The sequence below is a fragment of the Camelina sativa genome, chromosome 2 (genome assembly GCF_000633955.1).
Source record: "Camelina sativa cultivar DH55 chromosome 2, Cs, whole genome shotgun sequence".
NCBI classification, from domain to species: Eukaryota; Viridiplantae; Streptophyta; class Magnoliopsida; order Brassicales; family Brassicaceae; genus Camelina; species Camelina sativa.
The window spans coordinates 3,176,388-3,181,194 of record NC_025686.1 but is presented as its reverse complement, the minus strand read 5'-3'; the positions used below and the strand labels follow the sequence as shown (position 1 = coordinate 3,181,194).

Genomic DNA, 4,807 nt, shown 5'->3' with positions numbered 1-4,807 from the left:
TTTTTTTTTTTTTTTTTTTTTTTTTTTTTTTTTGTGCAGTAGTGTAACCCTTAAAAAAAAGAAAAACATTTTCCAAAACTGTGATTTGATTGGCTATGCCTATGATAAAACGGTGACGCGCGTATCTTCAGGGCAGTGTGCAAACTTGTAACTGCTCGTTCCATGATGCTAGGCGATTTCGAGATTCAACCATCTCTGCGTATCTCAGCCTCAGGTTGAAATACCAAATACGTATCTTTTTTTTTTTTTGGTAAAACAAATACGTGTCTATCTGTTGTTTTGATACGTATCTATCTGTTGTTTTGATATTCCGTTCTTAGCGATCTGATCTGCTTCCCCAATATTGATTTTGTTAGGTTTATTGAATGATGAAGAAGGCTACGGGGAAGGAGGTTAATGCTGTAACATTGGTCTATTGGGACATCAAGGAGTATCCGGTTCCCCCTGGCTTTGATCCACGTCGGGTCCGTCCGTGCATTAATGGGCTCTTGGAATCTCATGGCTACTCTGGTCCTGTCACCATCTACGCCGTTGGCATACTAACAGACGTCCATGTTGACATCCTTCGAGCTCTCTCTTCCTCTGGGATCATCCTTTATTACTCCCCCTTCAGTTAGTATTCTCTCGATCCTCATACCTTCCTAACTAAGATCGGATGATGAATTGAATATGAGAGTTCCAATTCTTTAGTGTCTTCTGTTTATATATATATATATATAGAGAGAGAGAGAGTTCTTCAAGTCTTTAGTTTCTTTCTGAAACAGGTTCCTCAGCTATCATGTCACTTATGGGTGAGTGGATGGATGAGAATTCACCTCCAGCTAATATGTTGGGCATATGCTTTCCCAATGCCTTCCCTTCACCACTTGTAAGTGGATACAACCTATTCAGGCCGTTTTCATTTACTTCTCCTCAAGAAGACGCCATCACCTGGATTAACTTAATTCTGACAGGTGAGTGTGTGTATTTGTCCACTCTCACAGTTGTTGTTGAAATAATTAACCAGGCATATCTGTTGCTGCATGTAATAGCTCTCTACTTTTATTATGTCCCCGCAGTGTCAGGGACACTTGAGGAGGATAAATGCAGTCAAACGGATCAATCTGCCATCTGGTTCTGCTCAATATGCCAAGATCTTTGTGGCGATGGTAAAGATCTTCGTGGCCAAGGCTTTGATACTTTCACCAGTCATCTCTCTTCCCAAGTACATGTAGTTACGGTAATTAAGCATCCTTGAGTCAATACTTTTTTTTTTCCTTTGTAACAACTATTTCTTGAGTCACAATACAACCCCATGCATTGTCTACTCGTTTTCCCCCTTTTCTCACTTGTAACTAGTTTTGTTGCATATATATGGTTTTGTTTTCAAACAGAGGACGGAGTACCTGCCTGTCGAGGATTTTATACCCTTGCCGAGATTCAGGGACGAGGATGAGAATCCTCCCACCATGGTCAGATGGCAACCAGAGGCAAGTTTTAGTATCATTAGCTGATAACCCTTGACATTTCTACATTTTGAACCCGTACGTACGTGTTTGTCTGCTTCAAAATCTCCTACCAATAGTTTTCCTTTTTTTCACTTTTATGTAGAAGGCTACTCGGGAGGAGTCTGAGGCTGTAACATCGGTCTTTTGGGACATCAATTTGTTTCCGGTTCCCCCTGGCTTTGATGCTCGTCTGGTCCGTTCGTGCATCAATCGGTTGTTGGAATCTCATGGCTACTCTGCTCCTCCCACCATCTACGCCGTTGGCTTATTAACAAACGTCCATGACGGCATCCTTCAAGCTCTCTCTTCCACTGGAATCACTCTTTATTATGCCCCCCACGGTTATTATCGTCTCATACTTTATGCCTTAATTCCTACGGTATAATGGATGATGAATACAAAGTCTCAAGTCTTTTAGTTTCTTCTGAAACAGGTACCTCAGACATCAGGTTGCTTATGTCTCAGTGGATCTCTAAGAATCCACCCCCTGCTAATATTTTGGGCATATGTGATCCGAGAGGCTGCCCTCTACCTTTGAGTGGATACAACATTTTCCGGCCGTTTTCCTACTCTTCCCTAAACAAGACTCCGTCCTCTGGGGAAGCTCTCTTCTAACAGGTGTGTGTTTGTCCTCTCTTACATTTTTAGTTGTTGGAATAACTAGCAAACCTGTTGCTGAACTAGCTACTTGCCCACTTTAATTTTCCCATATTCAGGGGCTCTTGAAGAGGATACGTGTAGTAAAACGGGTGAATCTGCCAGCTGGTGTTGCTTAATATGCAATCATATTGGTGGCCAAGGCTTTGAAGTTTTCACCAAGCATCTCTCTAGTCCAAACCATTCACAAAACCTTTCACATGAGGTAATTAAGCATCCAAGCTATACTAGACAGACTTTTGTGCCAATACGTTGTCACTGTCTTAACTATTTTTTAGTCGAACAACCTCTTACTACAAGTAGTTTTCCTTACTCAGTTCTAGTTTTGTTTTGCCCTGGATCTGACCCATGTCATCTTTTTCCATTGGACGTGCATTTGGTTTTCAAGCAGATGGGCTTTGAGTTTTTAACATCAGACGACGTTGTGATTTTTAATCTTTTGAATTCTGGTGTTTTTATTAATCATATTTAAACGTTGTAGGGAAGCTCTTCTAAGAAACGGAGGACGTGAACAAGAAGAAGAAGTGTGTTTGCGTCGTCTTCGATGATATTGTCTGCCTATATATATATTCATTTCCTGGCGTCTGGGTTTTAAACTTCAAGAAGAGCGTTTGGTGCAATACCTGGAAGCTTGCAGCCTGATGAAGAGTTGTGCAGAGATCTTGCCTTGTCTCCTAAGACTCCTTCCCCAAATACTCTCAAGGAAGATTGACTATTGACTCTTGTCACCATGCATGTAAATAATGATGAGTTTTCCTAACACTAGTTTTTTTTTCTTTGGTACTAAAAAGATGTCAATCTTCGAAAACAAAACTTTTTCCAATGTCAAAATATGGAAAAAAAAAAACTGTATTTGATTGGCTGTGACAAAACGGTGACGTATCTTGAGGTCAGTGTTCGAAATTGTAACGGCTGTTTCCCAATCCATGAATTAGAAAAAGAAACCCTATTTTTGAATTTTAGTCTCTATCCAATTGCTCTCTTTATAAGGAAACACGAAAATGTGTTCAAAGTTTGCTTGTGGAATCATTCCAAATAGGAAGCCCAACAAAAGAAACGTCGAAACCCAAGTAGCCAAAAACATATCTTAACGCTATGCGGAGCAGAACACGTGGAGTTTCTAGCCTCATTGAGACAACACTTTTGTTAAACTCTTATCTTGTCCAAACCAAAGGATGTTAATTTCTTAGGCGACATTTTTCAATTAGTTTGAGCGTTACAACAGATATGGCTACGAGTACCAGATCCACCGCAAACAAAGAGGCTAAGAAAACTATCATCTTGCCTGACTTGTGGGTCACTCACCACCAAGTCAATAGTAGCGGTCGAGCTATCAATCCGGTATGCACATAATCTTCTCACTTCCCTCTGTATTTATTACGACTATATATATATATATGTTGTCATGTGATGTTTTCTTATGCATTTACTTATCCGGTCATGGCATCTATGCCCTCTGATGTTTGATTTGATTTGTTATTTTGATTTACAATGTTCTCTAGTCTCACAATCACGTGTTTGTAACACAATACCTCTACGTGGAATTGCATCATTTTTTTTATGTGAACAATGACTACAAGGTTACGGATCTAAAATCAAAGCTAAAACGTATGATTTATGCTAAGATGCATGAGTATGTACATGTATATTGTGAGTTTTGTAACATTTTGGAATTCGTAAGATTTATTATTCAGTTCAATTAGAAGAATCAAAGCTGAATATATATTTTGATTTCGTATTTATATATATTGACTTCTGTGACCATTTGCTACTAAGAAAAACCATTAAACTAATGAATAGAGAGAATCCTGATTTTGAGTTAATTATTCGTGTGCATCATTGGTTACCCTTTGCATGGACTTATTGATGCAATCCATATATATTAATGTACTTGCTAAACTTTGAAGTAGAGAGTTAGAGGTCTTTTGCTGTTAAAACGTCCCTTCTATTGAGGCTAAAGGGGTTTGAGTTTTTTATTATTATACTGACATGGCTCATATACCTGATGGCTAGTACTGAGTTAAGTGAAGCTCTTAATTAAGTCTTAATGTATCATACTTTGAGATGTTAGTACAGTTAATTGAAGAGATACCAACAAAGGCATATACAAGATGACGTTGCTTTAAATTAAGTTGGATTCGTGTTGATGACTAGCTATTAGATTCTTATTTATCATTCAAACTATTTTGACAGAAACATCGAAGTATCTAACTTTAGATTCTTTGTGCCGTCTTTGTCAAATTTATGGTTTCAAACTAAAATCTCTTACCTTTTGAGTTTCCGTTTATCTACAGTACTATTTGAATGTAAGAACAAGACAAAAGTTTTACTCGAAAACATCATTCTACAGACACTTCCGTAAAATGGCGGATCAGGTACGTAAAAACATGCACTAAACCTTCTTTCTCATTGGTAGATGAACTTATTCATGTATATAAATAAATTACTTTTTCAATACATCTACAAGTCACATGATTACGTGAAGAACGAAGTCTGGCTCAACAGAGAAACAGCCGAGGAAGAGAAGTTGCAAGTGTGTTCAAGGTGCAAAGAGATTGGACATAACTGCGTTACTTGTCCTTATCCAATCATCCACAAGATTGTAAGTCATGTCTTTCTCCCATCACACACTTCATATTTTCAATGTTATACTTATTGTCTAT

At 38.3% G+C, this 4,807-nt stretch overlaps 1 long non-coding RNA gene across 1 annotated transcript; it reads left to right on the top strand.

The window, feature by feature from the left end:
• On the top strand, nt 382-1,146 carry LOC104716296. The gene is made up of 3 exons (XR_756020.2): nt 382-612; nt 765-953; nt 1,059-1,146. It is a non-coding gene; the product is annotated as an uncharacterized LOC104716296 (long non-coding RNA).